The sequence below is a fragment of the Thamnophis sirtalis genome, unplaced genomic scaffold (assembly GCF_051295495.1).
Source record: "Thamnophis sirtalis isolate CommonGarterSnake01/CBP01778 unplaced genomic scaffold, rThaSir2_p1.2 scaffold_4, whole genome shotgun sequence".
NCBI lineage: Eukaryota > Metazoa > Chordata > Lepidosauria > Squamata > Natricidae > Thamnophis > Thamnophis sirtalis.
In genome coordinates this window covers 127,153,672-127,159,671 of record NW_028261384.1, presented here as the reverse complement: position 1 = coordinate 127,159,671, position 6,000 = coordinate 127,153,672, and positions in this window count along the sequence as shown.

Below are 6,000 nucleotides of genomic sequence, written 5' to 3'. Positions count from 1 at the left end.
GGCATCAGTCCTTGCTGAAGGGGTGTGTGTGTTGTGTTGAGGTCCTGGCTTGCCCCCCCCCCCCACTGCTTCAGCCTGGCATTGCTCTGAGGTAGTTGCCTGGAAGGACACCCAATCCCTGAGAAAGAGCGAGCGAGTCAAAAACTTCGTGGCCAGTCAGCCTTCGGTGTTGGCAGGAGGAGACGTCACAGCCTGGGCTTGATCTGCAGGGGCTTTCCTGCTTCCTCCCCATTTCTCTCTGTCTTGGGGCCCTCCTCCTGGGGGGAAGTGGGGGGTGACTGGAGAGAGATGAAGGAAGGCTGCTTGGTCAGCCGGCTGTTTTGAGGGAGGATTCTGGGGTACCAGAAGACCCCTCCTCCCCCTGCTGAATTTTGACTATTCTGACACATAGTCAAGGTCTTTTTAACCTTTTTGACAGACAGACAGACAGACAGACAGACAGAGATACCATGCAGGATTTTGTCATCTTTCCATTTCATTCTTCTTTGAAACATATGGTTCTTTTCCCCTCTAGCTTTCTTATGGTTCATTTCAACCAACACTAAATTATGACTCCCACTTCTCTTCCTTTTACCGCATGGTTCCAAATGAAGCCCTTCAACTTCGGGGGATAGTCCAGTTACTTTTGCATTTCTGGTGGAAATGGGTTGGCCTTGTCCTTATTGATGACCAAAGTGGAGAACATTTCTTGGAGGTTTTGCAACCCATATTTTTTCATCAGGGAATATGTACAGACTTCATAAAAAGAATTCCAAAAACCCACCCAATGTGCAGTATAGAAGAAATTCTTGAAAAAATTCCTAATCAGATCTCAGTTTTCCAAAATAGCAGAGCCAATGCAGTTGTTGTTTATGGAGAAACGGTAACCTTGTTCTGGCTGGCAGATCTTTTATGGTGGAATGACATTGGGATGAGCATGCTAACTTCAGAACATAAGTTCAATGTTTCTTCGGGAAAGGTGTGGATTTCAACAGCCCAGATTGATTTTGTATCCAACAAGTTTCAAACAGATTTCGATATACAGATCTTCCATGGTACCCTTTCCTTTTCAATCCATTCACAGAAAGTTTTAGCCTTTGAAGAATTTCTTCAGAAAGTAAAGCCTTCTTTGGAAAATGGAAACAGTTTCATCGATAATTTTTGGGAAAATGCTTTCAGTTGTTCAATTTCAAACTCAACTGAAATAGATGCTTGTACTGGAGAAGAGATGCTGCAGAATCTTCCCACACCTTTCTTTGAAATGAGCATGACTGGTCACAGCTACAGCATCTACAATGCAGTTTATGCCATGGCACATGCCTTAAATATGATGTATTCATCCAACCGCAGATCTAAGGCAATATCAATATCTCAAGACATTAAGCCCTGGAAGGTAACAATTCCTTCCTAACCTTACTGCTGTGAAGCACAGGGTTTATTACAGAAATGTAAAAAAATACAATTAACAATACTTTATTTGTATTAAAACATATGATATGCAGAAGATGAAGATGGATATAAAAATAACATATTGAAATATTGAATAAATGAATAATTAAAAAATGAAGGATAATAATTTGAATATGGAAATAATAAAAGATCTTAATTTAATTACCATATTTTTCAGAGTATAACATTCCCCCCCAAAAAAGAGGCTGAAAATTTGGGTGCGTCTTGTCTTCATTTTTTTTAAATTAAATTTTTCTTTCACAAGTTGATGAGAAGCTGATTGTGCAATGGGTTTTAATTGCTGATGTGCAGCAGGCACTAATTAAAAGCAGTTCAGAATGGGGCTCCAGCCGCTCAGCCAAATATAGTTCTTAAAAAAAAAAAAGCACATCCATGCTAGAAAACATTACAAAAAACATAGAACTAAATTCGTGTACGTTAATTATAAAAAGCTAGGCACAAAAAACCCCACATGTGTGGATTTCCTGAGCTTTTGTTATAAAAATGTCTCAGTGATACATTTCCGGCACTGAAGCCCTCCTCAGTTGTTTTCTTTTTCTGTCATAAAAAGTTTTATTTTCCATTTTCATAGCATATAATCACATGTATACTATAACATAGTCAATATCAAGTTGTATTATTAAGTACTTACATCAATTCATCTTACCATCAACTGCCAAGGAAGGGGAAAAAAAGAAAAAAAAAGAGAAAAACCCAGTTATTGGCTCTTCTGCTCTCCATATACCATATTTATACCTTATCCGACACTTTCTTCCCCTTCTCTCCTCCCCCTTTCTACATTCTGTCCTTCCATCATTTTCTACTCTACATCCCCTTCCTTTCTCCTTCTCCTCTCTCCCCTTACCACTCCTCCTTATACACCTCATCTTCCCCCTTCACCTCTACTCTCTTCCTATCTTTCTTCTCTCCTCTACTTCCCACTCTTCAATTTGGGTGTGTCTTAAACTTAGATTTTTGGAAGCTTTTTTTCAGCCCTAATGAGATGCAAATGAGCACAGGGTTTATTACAGAAATGTGAAAATGTTTCCTGTGTACTTTTTCAAATAGTTTATTTTTTCCCCCACAAGCTCCATTCGTTTCTTCAAAAAATCTCTTTCAACAACAGTGTTGGAGATGAAGTGACCTTGAATGAACAGGGAGAAGTTACGGATGGATTTGATCTCATCAACTTGGTCACTTTTCCAAATGGCTCCTACGCCAAGGTGAAAGTGGGAAGACTGAATCCTAAAACCCCTTTAGAGAAAGAATTTGTGGTGGCTGACGAAAGAATCCAGTGGCATGGAGATTTCAAACAGGTAGCAAAAAGATAATTGTGCTGAAAAACGGGCTTGGTGGCTTGCTTGCTATCTAGCAGCTTGTTTGTTTGTTTGTTAATTAATTGGTTGGCTATTTTATTATATTTGTTCATTTAATTTATATTCTGCCCAACTCACTATCCATCTGAACAGAATGGGTGGCTTGTTCACTTGCTTGTTAGCTTCCAGCTTATTCGTTTATTTAATTATTTATGTATTTATTTGTTTATTTATTGTACTTGTCTATTTAATTTATATTCTGCCCATCTCGCTACTCATCTGAAGGTGGTAGCAGATTTCATATTAACAAACACACAAAAAACATTTTTTTCAAAACTCTCATAAGAAATTTGAAGCAAATGGCCACTGGCATATTTTAAACATAAAATTATTAGTAGGGAGTATATTTTTGGGAGGCAAATAAATAATGAACTAAGAATTTGTGTACAAAACCTTGAAAATTCTTAGAGCCATGAGCCTCTAAATTTATGTGAAAACCCTTCCATTAATCTGAGCAGTTGACCGATGAAAACTGAAATAGAGAGTAGAGTACAGTGTACTGTAGTGGAATAGAGTAAAGTAGAGTAGAGTAGAGTAGAGTAGAGTAGAATAGAATTCTTTAGTGGCCATGTGTGGTTGGACACACAAGAGATTTGTGTCTGGTGTATAAGCTCTTTGTGTACATATAAGAAACAAGTGATAAATCATGATCATAGTCATCCTAAAAATGCATTATCTCCATCCTAATGTTTTTGGACAGGTACCCCCTACTTCTCTTTGCAATGATCCGTGCCAGCCTGGCTTTCACAAGGTCAAGGAGGAGTCTGGGGTCTTCTGCTGCTATGATTGTCTTCAATGTGAGGAAGAGAAGATTTCCTATCTGATGGGTACGTCTGCCCCATTTTTAAGCATACCAGAAATGAGAGCTAATAAAGTTTTACTTCAGTCATTGCTTGACTTCCTCTTCCTCATTCCATTCATGAAGAAAAAGAAATATCACTCACTTTCAAATTTTTATTAATCAATTTAGAATCATCAGCAAAAGAAGAAGCATGATAATGAATTAAAGATAAAAATATTGGAGAAACAGATGATTAAATAAGTAGTCTTTAAAGGCTGCCATGAGGGGGAGGGATATAAAACTTTGATTGTAGGAGATGACCAGACTTGATGTGATGTACACAAGGTATCTGAGACTAATCCATCATTAGTGTCAGGTACCTTGTGCCCACCTTGAATTCCATTGATTCTTATAGCCTACTTATTTCCTTTGCCTGTTAGTAGTTCAGATACTTGTAGAGATCGTAATAATAAACAATAAACAGAGAGAGAGAAAGAGAGAGAGACAGACAGACAGACAGACAGACAGACAGACAGAGAGACAGATTGACAGACTCATCTAGATACCCAAGCTTCGTGACGAAAATATGTTATCAGGCAATGCAGGAGACATTCGGGTCACTCCGGTTCAATCTGTTGGCTTGGCTCAGTAGTGGTCAGTGATTGAAACACATAAGGGAATATTGCTCCCACCGCTTTGAATCTGGATAAATTTATTTATTTATTTATTTATTTATTTATTTATTTATTTATTTATTTATTTAGTTATTTAGTTATTTAGTTATTTAGTTATTTAGTTATTTAGATATTCAGATATTCAGATATTCAGATATTCAGATATTCAGATATTCAGATATTCAGATATTCAGATATTCAGATATTCAGATATTCAGATATTCAGATATTCAGATATTTAGATATTTAGATATTTAGATATTTAGATATTATTTATTTATTTCATCAAGTATGAATTAGATAACAGATATAAGTATAGACATGATTATGAATAAATGAAATGAATACGAATACAAGGGAATATTAGGACAGGGACAGTAGAAATGCTGGTGGCTTATGCACGCACCTTAAAGACCTCTTTGGAATGGGGTGAGGTCGACAGTAGACAGTCTAAGGTTAAAGTTTTGGGGGTTTGGGGAAGAAACCACAGTATGAGGGAGTGCATTCCAGGCATTGAGAACTCTGTTACTGAAGTCATATTTTCTGCAATCAAGTTTGGAGTGGTTTATCATAAGTTTGTATCTATTGTGAGTTTGTGTGTTGTTCTGGTGAAGTATTCATTGACAGATAGGACATTGTAGCAGATAATTTGATGTACTAACGCTTAGATCAGATTGAAGATGGCGAAGTTCTATGTTGTCTAAGCCCAAAATTTCAAATCTAGTGGCATAAGGTATTCTGTTGCGAGCAGAGGAGTGGAGGACTCTTCTCGTGAAATATCTCTGGACTCGTTCGATTGTGTTAATGTCTGATATGCAGCGTGGGTTCCAGACAGATGAGCTGACAGATGAGAATTGGTCTAGCAAAAGTTTTGCATGCCCTAGTTTGCAGTTCAATATTACCGGAGAAGAAGCTATGCAAGATTAGGTTAACAACTCTTAATGTCTTTTTGGCAATGTTGTTAGTGTGAGCTCTGGACTTTTGATCATTTGAGATGAGTATTTCAAGGTCCTTGACAGTGTGGGGTTCATCTATAAGATCATATCCACTCAGTTTCTTTTTCTGTTCTGATATTTTCTGCCAATGTGTAAGACAGAGCTTTTGTTATTTGAGATTTGAATTTTGACTATTCTTTTTTTTAAAATTCGTTTTTAACATTTTGCTTGCATTTATGTATATTAAAAGCATCCAGACAGGTCTACGTTACAAATTGCTAGGAGTCCAAAGCTGGACAGGAACTGTTAAGGAAAGCTCGCAAAAGAGGAGAGGTTGCAAATCCTCCAGGCTGTATTTTTTCCCCCAGAGCGGAAAGAGAGAGAGAGAGAAAAAAATTAAATCAGCTTTGCATTTCTGCAAAATCTCATTTCTTTCCGGCCAAAGGGTCTCTATTTGCTGCCCCATTTGTCCAACACAAGGTATCTGGGATGCTACACTCACAACGATTAACCCCCCCCCCCGTTGCCCCTCGGCTTGTGCTATTGAAAACCCCCAACCACTGGTGCAGAAAGGAAAGCCAAGGGGGCAGGGGGAGCTGACCGGCCAGGGCGGCCAGGAGGGAGGCACCTTCAGGACAAGTGGGGTTGGGAGCTGCTTGCTTAGGGAAAGGGGGGGCTCAGAACTGAGCGAGGGTCTCTTGAAAGACACCCACCAGTCTTATCCAGCAGAAGGAACCCAAATGCGGCCTTGGCAGCTGGATTTGGGGAGCGTGGGAAAGGGGAACGTTCCTTTCTCATGACCGTAA